The following is a 17415-nucleotide window of genomic DNA, read 5'->3' as shown; positions in this document are numbered from 1 at the left end:
TTTCTCTCCCCGTCTCTTTCTTCCCTTCCTCTCTCCATTTCTCACTGTGCTATCCAACAACAACAACAACATCAATAATAACTACAACAATAAAACAACAAGGACAACAAAAGAGAATAAATAAATAAATGTATAAAAATGTTGAAAACATTAAAATAAAGAATATACACCCCATAACTTCTTTAACCAGTCATTTTCATTTCTTTCTATCCTATCAATGAAAGGGGGAAAAAAATGGCCTCTAGGAGCATCATGCAAGTACCCAGCCCCAGCAATAATCCTGGTGACAGAACAAACAAAAGCCCTCTATCACTGCCCCAACTCCCTGGGTCACCCAGCTTTTAGGCTTCTTTCTGTATATATGAGTGAGCCTCTTCAACTGCATCACCCTTGCTCTGAGCTCTGAGCTCCTGCCAAGCCAGCACCACCAGTCTTCCTCAGGCTGTCATTGTGGTCATTTACCAGAACCTCATCATCCATGATGAGATGTTCTCCAACATCGACAAGATCCGAGAGAGGTGGAAGGGAAGATGGACATCAGGGCAGAGGACAGCACTGATGGCTCGCTCGGTGGTGGAAATGCCCCCGCTGAGGGCCTCGAGGGCAAAAGCACCCAGAGTACAGTGATCACTGGTGTTGACATTGTCATGAACCATCACTTGCAGGAAACCAGCTTCACGAAAGAAGCCTACGAGAAGTACATCAAAGATTACATGAAATCAGTAAAGGCAAACTTGAAGAACAGAGGCCAGAAAGAGCAAAATCTTTTATGACTGGAGCTGTAGAATAAATCAAGCACAAAAAATGACCAGTTCTTTATTGGGGAAAACCTGAATCCAGGTAGCATGGCTGCTGTGGAGGGCATGACCCCATATGTGATTTGCTTTAAGGATGGCTTAGAAATGGGGAAATGTGGGAGTCGGACGGTAGCACAGCGGGTTAAGCGTAGGTGGCAGGCTAGGCTAGCGTGGGGGTGCCTCTTCCCGAGGGCGTACTCTCTGGATTGGAGAGAACTCAACCAGAGCCAAGTAGCAACTGGGCTGCTACTTACTCAGTGATGCAGGAGATAGATGACTTAGGAACCAAGCTCATGGCGGGAAAGGCAGTGCAATGTCTTTTATTGATCAGAGAGCAATGCTTCTAAAGGCCAGACCCGGAAGTGACAAGTCGGAAATGGAAATGGCTAGGGAAGGGGTGGAGAAAGGCAAAAGGGCTGGGAAGATAGAAACTTCCTTAGCAACTGTTGCGAAGGTTTTAACTGGTGGGATTAATGATACCCTGGAGGCAGGGAGGGTCTTGAAAGATAGATCAAAGGAATGGAATGGGTGGGGATATTTCAGGCAAAACAATGATTATGTAGATAGGCCATAGCATCAGGAATGCAAGGTGGAGCAGGGGGAGCTGGCTTAACAATGTCCTGACAGTGGCGCAAAGCACAAGGACCGGCATGAGGATCCTGGTTCGAGCCCCCAGCTCCCCACCTGCAGGGGAGTCACTTCACAGGCAGTGAAGCAGGTCTGCAGGTGTCTGTCTTTCTCTCCTCCTCTCTGTCTTCCCCTCCTCTCTCCATTTCTCTGTCCTATCTAACAACAATGACACCAATAACAACAACAATAATAACTACAATAAAACAAGGGCAACAAAAGGGAGTAAATAAATTAATTAAATGAAAAGTAAAAAAATTAAAAAGAAATGGGAAAATATTAATAATTTGGCGGTGACTTTGGATCTATCACCTGTCATCATAATTGGCTGCTTGTCATCTCCACGACACCAGGACAAATGGGACTGATGTCATCTTGGGCTCTTCGTTTATTTTTGGCCTTAATTTATTTGGAGTGGAGGCATTGTTTTTAAGGAAACGCATGTCTTGTTAGGTTTTCAGAGGACTCAGAAAGGTGAGACATCACTTCATCTTGGCATTGAAAATATGTGCTTCAAGAGTTTTTTTTTTTCTTCTATCCCAAAGAAACCCCTAACTATATAATAAATGAAATATGTTTTGTAGCAAAGATTCTACTTTCCAAAGCTTTAGAAATCTGAACATTTTTCTGGTCAGTGAGATGAAATATTTAATCCAGTGGAGGTATAGTATGATAAGGTATCCGTGTCCTGGTAAAAATAATTTTACAAGCATTCAATACCCACTGAGATAAATTATGCTCAAATTATTGCCTGATATCTGTTGAAATCTTTATTGCTGATAGTCACAAATTATTTGCCCAACTGGTTAGGAATGTTTTCTCTGATTGTATTTTATTTTCCACTCTATACAGTGATGACCAAGTATTGATTAAGATTGAATGGTCTGTGCACAGAATCACAGATTTCTGAATTTTTTAGCAAATATCAGAGTAAAAGATAACAGGAACAATTATCCATTACTGGTGTTCCTATTGTCATTTCCATACCCTTTGAGTTATTAAAAGAAAATTGTTGTTGTGGTCTGGAAAGTGGCACAGTGGGTAAAGCATCGGACTCTCAAGCATGAGGTCCTGAGTTTAATCCCTGGCAGCACATGTACCAGAGTGGTGTCTGGCTTTTTCTCTCTCCTCCTATGTTTCTCATAAATAAATAAATAAATAAATAAATAAATAAATAAATAAATAAGAAAATTATTGGCCTTATCAATCAATCAATCAATCAATCAATCAATAAAATGCATTTAAACTAAAAAAAATCTTTCTCCCTGCAGGTGGGGACTGGGGACTTGAACCTGGGTCCTTGTGCACTGGAATGTGAGCACTTAACCAGGTGCACCACTGCCGGCCCGCATCTGCTCACTTCCTAAATGACCCCTCTAGCCATCTACCCCTTGCCCCATGGTAATCCCTGTAGTCTTCACCACATCCAAGAGGCTTAGTGTTGCCTTTGAAGGTCAGTCTATTTACATTTACTTATTTGTTTTCTGCATGTGAGTGAAACCACATGGTAATGGTTTTTCAATTCCTAACTGAATTTACTCCCCACGGCATTTTGAATCCCGTCCAGACATACCGATGGACGTGCACGTGTAGAAGGTGTCATGTGCTGCCCATTGTGAACAGAGCATCTGTGAACATAGGCATACAGACAGCTTTTGGAATGAGTATTATCAAGAAAGACATGCTTTTGTTTTTTTATGGCTCTTAGAGATTCCAGTTCACATGTTAGGTGATGACTCAGCCAGGTAAGCTCTCCAAGTTCAGCCCCATCTCTGCCTGATGGAAGAAGCCCCACTCTCTCCCGGCCTTACACACATTTACATCGATTTGCATATAAGCATGTCTGGGGCATAAGTAAACTCCCCTCCCTGCCTTAAAATTAAAGCTGAACTATATTTTCATGGGGAATTCGCCTTTCGGTTAAAAAGTCACACATTTAATTGAAGAAAATAGACTCCATATGTTTCCAATTTATCCTCAGTCCATCCAAACACTTTAACAGCTGCCTAATGCCCAGGAATCATGTTGACATTTCTTAGTAGGTTAAAAAAAAAAAAAAAAGATGCTTCCCCTTAAAAAAAAATTAAAAGAAGAAACAGGTGTTTATGCCTTGTGAGTGGAGACTAGATCAACACCCCAAGCTTCTGTTGCTTTGGACACGTTTCCCAAGGACAGACTCTCCTCTTCCTATCAGTGTTTACTTAGCAGTCCCCATCTGCCTGCCAGCTTCTTCATCTGTCTACAAAAGCACTTTGTCCTTTGAAAGACTGAGGTGGACAAGAAATTCATCAACCACACCAAAGCAGATGGAATGGCAAATCAACCTGCAGCGCCAAGAACAGAACCCAGGAGGCAAGCACCAGCTGTGGAGAATAAAAGGACTGAAAAACACACACAGAGACAAAACAAGAGCAGCGATGGCAGCATCCCACTGCCATTTGGTTTTGAGGAGATGGCTTCCTTGACACGTGACATCCAAACACACCTCTGATGGGGGGGGGCTGAAATGTCTGCACCTGCTATGCTCTATACACATTTTTCTCTCAAATGGTTGATCACTCATCTTATTATTTTAATTCTTTCCATAAGAACTGTTTTAAAAACAAAACAAATCTTTAAAAAAATATTTATATATTTATTCCCTTTTGTTGCCCTTGTTGTTTTTGTTGTAGTCATCATTATTATTGGTGACAACGTTGTTGTTGCATAGGACAGAGAGAAATAGAGAGAGGAGGGGAAGACAGAGAGGGGGAGAGAAAAATAGACACATGCAGACTTGTTTTACCACTTGTGAAGTGACTCTCCTGCAATGGGGAGCAAGGGGCTCGAACCAGGATCCTTACTCCAGTCCTTGCGCTTCATGAGAGAGCTCTGAAACCCAGAGAGACAGTTTTCAATCCTAGTAGGATATATATATATATATATATATACCAAGAGACAGTTCTGGACATGGGTTGGATCCTTACCAGCTGTGTACTTGAACCTGATCCAGAGAGACCAATAGCACGCTCAAATAAAGCAGATGCATCAAAGGTCTCTGCTCCGGAGGTCTCTGTTTGACGGTGACTAACACTGACACTGTGGCTTTCAAAGCTTTCGTTTATCTACTGACTCATCTACTGCCATCTGTCATCTGAGTTCCCGCAGGCCATAAAACTCCATCCATTGTGTGCCCTCCTGTTTGTTACAGCACACAAGGGCCAGAAAAGGAATAACCTAGTCTCCAGTGAAGGCTCCTGACTCCGTACTTCCAGGGAGATAAGAACTTCCTACATCATGCTCCAGGACTCAGGTTCAAGGCCCCCCACTGCTCCCCACCTGTGTGCAAGCCACCTCGTGATCTGTGAAGCAGGGTCTGCAAGTGTCTCTCCATCTCTCTCCCTCTCTATCTCCCCCTCCTCTCTCGATCTCGCTCTGTCTTGTCAAGTAACATAGAAAAGAAATAAAAGTGGCTTCCAGGAATGGTATGTTTGCAATGGCAGCACCAAGCCCCAGAGATAACCGTGTTGGCAAGAAAAAGAAATTTTAAAAATCAAAGAAGTTCCCAAACAAAATACTCGCTTTGAGGAACTGTGCTCGCTTCCCCCACTCTGGCCCTGCCCACCCTGGGAGCACTCTGCTTGGACTGGCACAAGGGTCTGCAGCTTCGAGCATCACCCTGTCAGCCTGGCACAGCTGCAGGGCTCGGAGACTGGTTCTCACAGTTCCTCAGCCAACATTCATGTCTGACTCCTTTTCCCTTGGCTTAACACATGGGTGGCTCCTGCCTCGGGACTTTTTTTTTTTTTTGGGTAGAGAAAGAAATTGAGGGGGTGGGGGAGATAGAGAGAGACCTGTGCAACAGTGCTTCACCATTTGTGAAACTTCCCACTGCAGCTAGAGCTTGCTGGAATCTGTGATCTTGTGCACTGCAATATGTGTGTTTAACCACTTTCGCCACCACCTGGTCCTTTTTTATTTTTTTGTTAGTGATTTAATATCAATTTAGAAAATTACAAGTTAACAGGAATACAACTCTGCACTGTTCCCACCACCAACCAGAGGGCTATATAGATTCCCAGTGCCTCCACTAGACGCTACCACAGTTCTCCCAAGGCTGCAGATACGGGTTAACCATTATTGCTACAACTCTCTGTATTTGTATAGATTTGCCCTTTTCACCCACCCACCGTGGTCCCCTCTTCTCTTCCTCCCCAAGTCACACATGCACATTACTACATTCCAGTGTCCCTCCCTTTTTTCCTCTTCTCTCTGGGTCCTGATGGAATTGGAGTTCAGAGCCCTCTGGTCATTTTCCCCCTATCATTTCTCCTCCACTTGGAGGATGGATCAAAATTATTTTAGGGGAGCAGAAGGTGGGAGGGAGTTCTGGCTCTTGTAATTGCTTCTCTGCTGGACATGGGCGTTGACAGGTGGATCCATCCCCCCAGCCTGTTTCTATCTTTCTCTAGTGGGGCAGAGCTCTGGAGAGGTGAGGTCTCAGGTCACATTGGTGAGGTCGGTCGTCTGCCCAGGAAAGTCAGGATGGAATTATGGTAACACCTGCAACTTGGTGGCTGCCTCAGGACTTTTCAAGTTCCTGTTGTATCTACCTTACAATCTTCACAGCTTTATCTAAATTCTTTCCCTTTTTCTGTTTGTTTTGAGACTGATCGAAGCCCTGCTCTACCATGTATGTTGTTCTATTTTTTGTCTTTCTTGCCTATTAAAAAAAAAGACTTATGGGGCAGGGGAGATAGCATAAAGGTTATGCAAACAGACTCTCATGCCTGAGGCTCTGATATCCCAGGTTCAATCTCCCGCACCACCGTAAGCCAGAGCTGAGCAGTGCTCTGGTGTTTCTCTTTGTCTTTCTCCCTCTGTTTCACTCTCTCTGCATTTCTCTCAAAAATAAAATACATAAAATATTTTTTTAAAAAAAAAGACATGCATATCAATGAGATAGAGAGAAAAAGAGAAAGAGAAATTGCACTGCTCCAGTACCTGCAGTTCTGGGAATAGAACCAAGAGCGTCAAGTAGATAAGGCCTGCACTCTACCAGCTGAGCTATGCCCTCTGTCTTTTTTTTTCTACAGTGCCAGGGATGGAACCCATGCCACTTGCTCCACCCTTGAGTTCTCTCCCTAATCCTGAGATTCTTCTTTCAATGACAGTTCCTAGGCAGTGAGAAAGTTCATATTGTATGTTTCCCTTTTTTTTTCTTGATAAGGCATTCACTTCCTGAAGGCACATTGCTTTATGTAGAGCACGCATACATACTGTGTAATTCCATGATATTTCGCTTAAAAGAAAAAGGGGGGGAGGTAGCTTTAGGGAAAGAATTTGAGGAGGGCGTCCCTGGAGAGTGTAAATCCCTGTCATCATGAACCTTCTACATTTCGCCCTGAATTTTGCCGTAATCATCTGGAGATGAGGACATTCCTACAATGGGTCGCTCCTGCCCTGCTCTTGGAATTGTCTGCTTACCCGCCCCCCCCACCCCCCCATCACTGTGACCCAGGAGAGGATGCTGCCAGGCAACATGGAGACACATGGCCGCCATCTTTCCTCTCCCAGCTGGCTAGAGGCTCATCACGACCAGGTGGTTCCTCACTTCTACCCCCTGTGTCCATCCACACAAGATATCTAGCCATTTCCCTGCCTCAGTCCACCTCCACCAGGGAGGCAAGTGACAAGGGAAGCTGGAACCCACCCTCTGCTCATTAGGAATGACTGACACAGACATCCCAAGGGCAAGGTGGCTATGTTAAGGCAGGAGTGATCTTGGGGCAGTCTCCCTGGCCACCATTGGTATATTTACCACGGACCTTCTGTTATTTACCTCCTATGGCTTGTCACCATCTGCTCCGTGGTTCTCCACATGACAGATCTTCATGGAAAGTGAGGTCTGACTGCCGCTGTAATCTGTGTGTCTCTCTCCTTTTGCCGTTTTTCTTTAAACTGTAGTTTGGGAAGGCGATTGAGACATAAATTTAAAGACTATTAAGCAAGTGTTTCTGTGAGAGACTGGGAGTGAGTTTCAAATCTTCTTCCCTGAGCTAGAAAAAAAAAAATCTCTTGAAGTTGCCCCAAAGGGCCATGGAAAGAATCTGCTCTTTCCCTGACTTAAACAGTAACGCTGACTTTCAGGTGTCTTCCTGTTGCAAACATGCTGACATGGTCCTTTTGGGGGAGTAGCGACCCCTCAACCCTCATCACTGGGTAGATGTTCACCCCCTGCTTCTGAGACCTCAGAGTCTGTAACATCACACCCTCTGTGGGCCAATGACACCTCAGGTATTTCTGGATAAATTTCTTTTTTCAAACAGTAAAGACCTGAAACCCAGGAACCTCAGGCATGACGGTCAGAGTTTTGCATAATACCGGTGCTATCTCCCACCCTCTGATGCCAGAATTTTTTTTTTTTTAATGTGGGGAAGAGTTGAGGGGAGGTAAAGTCAAGGAGTTTTTATATCTCAGTTTATGCTCAAGGCCATTTACTGCTATAGTTCATATCTTACCAAATGTCCCGTATTTCTCTGAAGGATAACTACCAGATGGTTTCACTCATATATGCATTATAAGGACTGAAACATAAGAGGCCAAGTGGTGGCACACCCGGTTAAGCGCACATATCACCACACACGAGGACCAGGGTTTGAGCCCCCACTCCCCACCTGCAGGGGGAACGCTTCATAACTGGTGAAGCAGGTTCGCAGGTGTCTCTCTTTCTCTCTCCCTATGTCCCCCTCCCCTCTCAATTTCTCTCTGTCCTATCAAATAAAAATTGAAAGAAAAAAAAATGAAAGATGGCCACTGGAAGTGGTGGATTCATAGTGCAGGTACTGAGCCCCAAAGATAACCTTGGTGATAAAAAAAAAAAAAAAATCCTGAAACACATAACTAGTAAAAAAAAAAAAAAAAAAGTAGTGTAAGTCTCTCAGCACGGTGGTTATACTTGGGTGGCGGGAGTCAGCAGGCGGGGGAGCACTGTTGTGGTAGTAGGTGCAGTATGAAACTATATCCTTGCCATCTTGTGCTCTTGTAAGCCACTATCAAAAACAAATTTTTATGGGACTGGGCAGTGGTGCACTCAGTTAGAGCTCAGATTTTACCACGCTCCAGGACCGAAGTTCAAGCTCCTTGTCCCCCACCTACAGGGGGAGACTTCCTGAGCAGTGAAGCAGGACTGCAGGTGTCTCTCTTTTTTCTTCTCTGTCTCCCTCTCTTCACTCATTTTCTCTCTGTCCTATCAAATATAAGAAAAATGAAATAAAAGCAAATTTAAAAATGTTTAAAGAAATTCTTTTTTTTAGATTTTTTTAAATTTTATTTATGTATTTTCCCTTTTGTTGCCCTTGTTTAACATTGTTGTGCTTATTATTGTTATTGATGTCGTCATTGTTGGATAGGACAGAGAGAAATGGAGAGAGGAGGGGAAGACAGAGAGGGGGAGAGAAAGACAGACACCTGCAGACCTGCTTCACCTCCTGTGAAGCGACTCCCCTGCAGGTGGGGAGCTGGGGGCTGGAACCAGAATCCTTATGCCGGTCCCTGCGCTTTGTGCCACCTGCGCTTAACCCACTGCGCTACCGCCCGACTCCCTAAAGAAATTCTTAGGACAGTCCTTCAAAAAGAGAAAATGAGGGCTCTCAGGCATGAACTAAACCTGCCATCCACAAGTGGAATATCTTTTCTCAAAAAAACCTCAGAAACTACCTTTAGGGCCTTTCAACTGACTGAGTCAAGCCCCCAGAGATCACCTGGGATGAAGTCAGCTGACTCTGGACTTGAATGACATCTACAAAGTACTTCCACGGCACTCTGAATGGTGTTTGAGTAATGGGGCCGTGTCACTTAAGACATAAGCTGTTGAGTTATGACACATAGCGGTAATGCTTTGGTGAGAATAAAAAGCCACTAGGTTCTCAGTCACCACAAGCCCCAGGTTCTAGAACTGGCTCTGTCCCTGGCGCCACTCAACCTCCATGTGCATTCAGTCCTCTGCGTATACAATGGTTACACCTGCTCTGAGTACGATTCCAGGCCTACTGAGCTAATCAGGGAGGACGGTGTTGGTGCGACTGATTAAACACACCCACTACCAAGTGCAAGGACCCCAGTTTGAGCCCCCGCTGCCCCCCTGCAGGAAGAACACTTCAGGAGAGGTGAAGCAGGTTTGCGGGTGTTTTTCTCTCCTTTCTTCTTCTCCTTCTTCTTCTGTTTGCTTCCAGGGTTATCATTGGGGCTCAGTGTCTACACACGAATCCACTGCTCCTGGAGACCTTCTTTTTTCCATTGTTGTTGTTGTTGCTGTTATTATTGTTACTGCTGCTGCTGCTGTTGTTGATAGAACAGAGATAAGCGAAGAGAGGAGGGGAAGACCAAGAGGGGGAGAGAAAGATAAACATCTGCAGACCTGCTTCACCGCTTGTGAAGTGACCTCCCCTGCAGGTGGGGAGCTGGGGGCTCGAACCAGGATCTTTGCGTTAGTTCCTTTGTGTTGTACTCTGTGCGCTACCACCCAGGCCCCCCCCCACACACACACACACACACTCCCTCTTTCTATTTCCCCTTCCCTCTCAATTTCTCTCTGTTCTGTCCTGTCAAATAAAAATGATAAATAAATATAATGAAATTTAAAAAATGGCCACAAGTGGTGGATTTAAAGTGCAGTCACCAAACTCCAGCAATAACCCTGGTGGGGGGGGGGGGTGCTGAGCTAGTCAAGGGCTGATGTTTTGTATTTGTGAGGGATTTGATAAACCTGAAAGCAATTAAAGGGGGGCAGGTGGTGGCACACACACCTGGTTGAGCGCACGTATTACAGTACTCAAGGAGCTGGGTTCAAAACCCCAGTCCCTGCCTAGAGGGAGAAAGCTTTGCAAGTGGTGAAGCAGGGTTGCAGGTGTCTCTGACTCTCTTCCCTCGTGCCTCCCCCTCCCCTCTCTATTTCTGGCTATCTCTCTCCAATAAATAAATAAAGATAATTTTTTTAAAGAATGAACAGAAAGTTCATCTATTAAAAACAGTGAATTCACCTCCTTCACCTCACATTGGATGGAGCTTGAAGGAATCCTGTGAAGTGAGATCAGCCAGAAAGAGAAGGATGAAGATGGGATGGTCCCACAGAAGTGGAGACATAAGAACAGAAGGGGACACACAAAGCAGGACTTGGACAGAAGCTAGTGTGTTGCACCAAAATAAAGGCCTCTGGGGTCAGGGGGAGGGTTCAGGTCCTGAAACAGGATGGTGGATGAGGACCTGGGTAGGGGTTAAAGTGTTATGTGGAAATGGAAAAATGTTACACATGCACCAACTGCTGTATTTTGCTGTGTTCTACAAACCATTAATCCGCCCCCTCAACAAAGAAACAAGGGGGCAGGTGGTAAAGCACACACATGATAGTGCACAAGGGCCCTGGTTCAAATCTCAGCCCCGACTTGCAGGGGGACAGCTTGACAGACGGTGAGACAGGCCTGCAGATGTCTCTCTATCTCTCTCCCTCCCTCTCTCTATCTTCCCTCTCAGATTCTCTCTGTCCAAGCAAATAAGAAATAAAGTTTTTTAAATATTTATTTATTTAATCCTTTTTGTTGCCCTTGTTGCTTTTCACTGTTGTTATACTTATTGTTGTCGTTGTTATTGATGTTGCCGTTGTTGGATAGGACAGAGAAAGGGAGAGAGGAGGGAAAGACAGAGAGGGGAGAGAGAAAGACAGACACCTGCAGACCTGCTTCACCGCTTGTGAAGCGACTCCCCTGCAGGTGGGGAGCCGGGGTCTTGAACCAGAATCCTTATGCCGGTCCCTGCACTTTGTGCCACCTGCACTTAACCCGCTGTGCTACTGCCCAACTCCCAGAAATAAACTTTTTTGAAGCACTAAATATTTTTAAAAGAAAGAAAGATGGAGGCTGGTGGTGGTGCACCTGGTTGAGCACTTGAACGCACGTGTCATGATGTGCAAGAACCCGGGTTCAAGCCCCCGGTCCCCACCTGCAGGGGGAAAGCTTTGCAAGTGGTGAAGCAGGGCTGCAGGTGTCTCTCTGTCTCTCTCCCTTCTCTACCACCCCTTCCCTCAAAAAAGAAAGAAGGATGGAAGGAAGGAAGAAAGGGGAAGAAAGAAAGAAAGAAGCAAAGAAAGAGAGAAAGAGAGAGAGGAAGAAAAAAAAATGGGAGAACAAGAGAGACCTCTCCTTTGATATCCAAATTAAAGCCGTCCAGTTCTGTTACCTGGGCAAATGGACCAGACACCGTCCTGCCCCTGAGCCCTGTTACAATCTCAAAATGTAGTCATTTGAGATACTTAACTAATGACAGAGCTCCCAAGTCTGAGCACGTTGTTGAATTCAGTGTACGTTTCACCTCTCCCTTGAATTGTTTTGAAATATCTTCAACAAAGCCAAACAAATATTTAACCTGGCTGCTGGCATTTCAAAAAAAAAAAACAACTCTTAGGAATGAGTTGTGCTTCCTCTCCTGCATTGTTTGCGTTTTTTGCCAAACAGGAGGCATGAGCTGCTGCTGTGGCGCCAGGTTGCATCCACGCTAGACTTTGCCCGTCAGCACAGCCTCTGACACCAGAGGACATATTTGCTCTGAAAACTGCGCATTTTCAGAGGGTTGTTTATATTTTCTTGGAACCTTTCATTTCAAGCAATTTAAGTTCAATATCCAGACTGAGAATGTAGCAGAGGCCCCTGCTGCCTTCCTACCTCCCTGCCCTCCTCCCCCCACCCCCGAATTAACAAGCTTTGGATTTTTTTTAATTACTTACAAAGATAATACAAGGTACTGGCATGTTTGTAAACCTTGATACAATTTGTTTCTTACACAAGTCCCAGCAATGCCTGTCTGCCCAAAGAATATTATTTTAGAAGTGAAGCTTCTGCGGGTTAGGGTTAGGCTTAGGCTTAGAAGCGCAAGGACCCGCATGCACAAGGATCCCAATTTGAGCCCCAGGCTCCCCACCTGCAGAGGAGTCACTTCACAAGTGGTGAAGCAGGTCTGCAGCTATCTCTCTGTCTCTACCCTTCTTTATCTTCCCTTCCCCTCTCAATTTCTCTCTGTCATAACCCAAGAAGAAGGAGGAGGAGGAGGAGGAGGAGGAGGAGGAGGAGGAGGAGGAGGAGGAATGGCCTCTAGGAGCAGTGGATTTGTAGTTCAGGCACTGAGCCCCAACAATAACCCTGGGGGCAGAAAAAAAAGTGAAGCTTCTGTGTGTAATGGGCTCTGCACACCCCTTACCTCTTAGTTCCTTCGAACTGCGCATTTTGTTGTGCATGGCAAAACGTTATGAAAACCAACTTTAATAATGTTTTAACAATATTATTTTCTTCCATGCAAAATTCAGTTTTAGATGTCAACCACACACTGAATGGAGCACATCTGAGTCTGAGGCATTAAAACCATGGATGCCCAGCTCCAAGTGCCCCTTTGGAAGAAGGGACCCATCATAAAACAGACACGGCCTTTTTTTTCCAAGTCTCTGTACCCATGTGACAGCCGATCTATAGCAACCCAAGTTGTACACACAATGTCTTCATTGAGATGAAGACACTGAGCCAGTAGGGAGGTAGGTGGTCGAGTGATGGAACTCCAGACTTGCCTGCGGGAGGTTCATGGTTCAATTCCCGACCCTACCTGTGCCAGGTTGATGCTCTCTCGGATCCTCTGATTCTTTTCTCTCACCTTGTCTCTCTGTCATTCTCCTGGGAAAATAAGCAAGTCTTTAAAAAATTTAAATGAAATTCAGGAGTTGAGCTTACAGGAAATGGTCAGAGAATCACTCCCTTTCCCTCCTGTCTTTGGAGGGCTCACTAATTGTTCCTGGGGGCACCAAGCAGGCATAACCATCTGAGACTTTCAAAAGAAAAATCTCAGGGCTGAGCGGTGATACAGCTGGTTGAGCACATGGTACAGTGCGCAAGGACCCAGGTTCAAGCCCCCAGTCCCCACCTGCAGGGGGAAGCTTCACAAGTAGTGAAGCAGGGCTGCAGGTGTCTCTCTGTCTCTATTCCTCTCTATCTCCTCCTTCCCTCTCAGTGTTTGGCTGTCTCTCTCAAATAAATAGATCATAAAAAATGTAGTTAAAAAGAGAAAAGAAAAATTCCCAGATTGTTGATTTACATTCTAATGAAAGACAGCTAATATATGAGAAGTCTCTAAGATGTTAATGAATCATCAAAAAGCACAAGGACCGGCCTGAGGATCCCGGTTCGAGCCCCCGGCTCCCCACCTGCAGGGGAGTCGCTTCCCAGGCGGTGAAGCAGGTCTGCAGGGGTCTGTCTTTCTCTCCCCCTCTCTGTCTTCCCCTCCTCTCTCCATTTCTCTCTGTCCTATCCCACAACAATGACAACAATAATAACTACAATAAAACAAGGGCAACAAAAGGGATTAAAGAAATAAATTTTTTAAAAAAGATGTTAATGAATCCAGCAATATAAAATTAAGCCAGTTGTTTAGTTAGTTAGTTAGTTAGCTAGCTAGTTAGTTTTTTGCCTTTTGTCTCTGGAGTCTCCCAGGTCCATTTCCAGTAAGTCCCTCCCATCGGTTAATGTCAGCTGTCAAAATTCCTCTTGAGTCCTGCTCTGTTCTGCCTTGACTTAGATTCGCCTTGTCAGAGCCACTCTTGACTTTTGAAGTCTCTGTGCTCTCCTGACAAAACAATCTGCCTGCTGTGGGTATTACTGCATGAGCCTGACCCTTTCTTCTTGGGCTCAACTCTGATGTCACATGTCAATCAAGACGTCTGCCCTGGCTCTTTCCAATTATATCCCAGCTGTCTAGCAAGCAACTCAGCAACTTGCATTGTGGAGACGTTCTGTTCTCTCACACATCCACCGTAATATCCTCTGCCAAACCAACCAAGCAGCTCACACAGATGTGAAAGGGACAAATCTGGTGTCTTCACACTGCCTGACAACCCCACTGTCTCTAGCCCCAGATGCAAAGGCAGGACTTACCTGGCTACCTACCGGCCCACATCCAACAGGAACTCCCAGTCAAGCAGGACGGTGTGGCTTCAACCAGAGTCACAATGTTCTCTGCAGTTTGAGCTACTGTTCTCACAGCTCCTTTTTCTTAGATTTGAGTTACACTTCAGATCTTCCCAGAGGTAAAGGAGAGAGAGAGAGAGAGAGAGAGAGAGAGGGAGGAGGATATCATATTTTAAAAAACAGAAAAGATCAATTAGAGACTTCCCTATTGGCCCTGCTACCAAGAATTCCCAGAGGGACATGGGCAGTAGCACACTGGATTCTTCTTCTTCTAGCGTTTGCCCTTCTTCCGTAGCCAGTCAACAGCGTCAGGTTGAGCCTGACATAAAGTTTCGAGACCTCCTTTGAATCTGGAGAGGTGGCAGTCGTTGACTATGTGGGTCATAGTCTGTCTGGAGCCACAGGGGCAGTTCGGGTCATCTCTGGCTCCCCAGCGATGGAACATAGCGGCGCACCGGCCATGGCCTGTTCGATAGCGATTGAGGAGGGCCCAGTCATAACGTGCTAGGTCAAAGCCGGGTTGATGCTCGCAGGGGTGTGTGATGAGGTGTTTGTTCTTTACCTCAGCTGACTGCCAACTCTGTTTCCAAGAGACTGGAACAGAGAAGTTCAGTGTAGGCGTAGGGGACCAGATTGGGTGACGAGACGTCAAGCGTCGGACAGGGTGGGCGAAGATATCCGCATATATTGGCAGGTCCGGTCGAGCGTAGACGTGGGAAATGAACTTAGATGATGCCGCATCCCGACGAATATCTGGCAGGGCGATGTTGCTAAGAACTGGCAGCCTTGGAACCGGGGTGGAACGGATGGTTCCAGAAATGATCCTCATGGAGGAATATAATTTGGAGTCGACCAAGTGGACATGGGGGCTACGGAACCATCCTGGGGCACAGTATTCTGCAGTGGAATAGCATAATGCCAGAGAGGATGATCGTAGTGTGGAAGCGCTTGCGCCCCATGAGGAGCTGGCCAGTCTTGCAATGATGTGATTCCTCGCGCCCACCTTTGCTGCAGTTTTTATGAGATGTTCGTGAAATGACAGGGTGCGATCGAGAGTAACGCCAAGATAGACTGGCTGGGCTTCATGCCGGATTCTCGTATCGCCAAGCTGCACATTAAGCTCACTCGAGGCCGAGGCATGGTGTAGATGGAAAACAGATGATACCGTTTTTGCAGTGCTAGGGATTAGTCGCCATTTTTTACAGTAATCAGATATCAGAGACATGTCTTTCGTGAGTGTTTCCTCGAGGATGTCGAACTTGGATGCCTGAGTTGCACAGCACATGTCATCGGCGTAGATGAACTTCCTTGAAGAAGTTTCTGGGAGGTCATTGATGTAAATATTAAATAGCATAGGAGCCAGAACAGAGCCCTGGGGGAGGCCACTTGAGACAAGTCTCCATCTGCTAGACTTGTCACCCAGATGCACCCGGAATCTTCTGTTTTGGAGAAGAAACGATATAGTGTTGGCCACCCATGGAGGCAGGCATCTTGAGATCTTGACTAGGAGACCACGGTGCCAGACCGTGTCATAGGCTGCTGTGAGATCAACAAAGACAGCACCCGTCTTTAAATTCTTCTGGAATCCATTTTCAGTGTAAGTTGAGAGGGCCAGGGCTTGTTCGCAGGTAGATCTTCCTGGGCGGAAACCAGCTTGGGCGGGTGATAGGAATTTCTCTGTAAGAGGAGAAATACATGCCAGAAGCAGCCTCTCAAGGAGTCTGTAACACACGGAGAGGAGAGAAATTGGTCTATAGCTGGCGGCCAGTGTTGGGTCTTTCTTTGGTTTCAAAACCCCTATTATCTTCACTCGACGCCAAACTTTGGGCATAGACTCAGATTCCAAGATGTGGGACAGGAATGAAGCGAGCACACTGGATTAAGCACACATAGCACTATGAAAAAGGACCTGGGTCCAAGCTCCTGCTCCCCACCAGCAGCAGGAACACTCACCAGCAGTGAAGCAGGGCTATCTTTCTCTCTCCTCCCCTCGCGATTTCTTTCTGTCCCATCAAATTAAATGATGGAAGGAGGGGGAAATGACTGCCGGGGATTCATAGTGCTGGCACCAAGCCCCAGAAACTGGAGTCAAAAAAGAAGGAGGAGGAGGAGGAGGAGAGAAAGGAAAAGGGAAGAGAAGAAAGAAGCAGCTGTATAGAAGGGAAGAGAAAGGCTGTGTTGGTTTGGGCAGTGGAGGAACTGTTCAAATTGGGAAGATGAGTGGTAAACTCCAAAGAAGAAGAACTGAGAGGTCTGGCTTTAGACGATAGTTAAGAGCGACTTCAGAGTCTACACACAGCAACAAGCTTTCCAGTAGAAGTCATGTCTATTTGTGAGGGAAAGGTGTTGACGAAGTTTCCTGATTTCAGACTCCTAGATATTTGTTGTTAGGAATTCTACATATTTTACCTACAGCCTCCATGTTTATAAAACATGTCTGACTAACTGTCATCAAGTCCATGCCTTTGTGTGAAAATACCAGAAACCTGCCCAGTGAGAAAGGCTCCAGGCTCTTCTTTGATCACTTGACCCTCCTGCTGCTCATCCACTGAGTGGTCCACGGCAATCACTCCTCCCTCCTACCCTAAGGTGGGAGAGTGTGAGGGTTTGCCATGCGCCCACAGGCCTAGAGAGAATGCAAAAACGCATTTATCTGTCACTCCAACTCTGGCTCCTTCCCCTCACGAGAGCGCTCTGAGAAGACACAGAGATTCCTCGGGCATCAAAGAGGTGCACCTGACATTCAAGCAAAGACTTCTATCCTGAAAGCTTGGCGTGTTCTTGATGTCTGCCCCACCTGGGAAGCAGTCTGCACTTTGGCAGTTGCTCCTGAATTATGTTTACCTGGAAACAGCTTTCATCTTCCTGTTTCTTTTATCTGATGCATGGTTTCACCAATAAATACTCTGCCTGAGTTCTGATCTGGGGCACACCTGACGTTCTTTAGAGGCTGTCCCTCCGGACTTCTTCAGATTCACTGTATAGTGACCGAAGTTTTCTCTCAACCCTGAGAC

General features: G+C 45.8%; 1 pseudogene; it reads left to right on the top strand.

The window, feature by feature from the left end:
- Positions 1–252: 252 nt before the first annotated feature.
- LOC103121722 (translationally-controlled tumor protein-like) lies at positions 253–3017 on the top strand (annotated as a pseudogene).
- Positions 3018–17415: the final 14398 nt, after the last annotated feature.

The sequence above is a fragment of the Erinaceus europaeus genome, chromosome 9 (genome assembly GCF_950295315.1).
Source record: "Erinaceus europaeus chromosome 9, mEriEur2.1, whole genome shotgun sequence".
In the NCBI taxonomy this organism is placed as follows: Eukaryota; Metazoa; Chordata; class Mammalia; order Eulipotyphla; family Erinaceidae; genus Erinaceus; species Erinaceus europaeus.
This window is presented reverse-complemented; position numbering and strand designations above follow the sequence as displayed.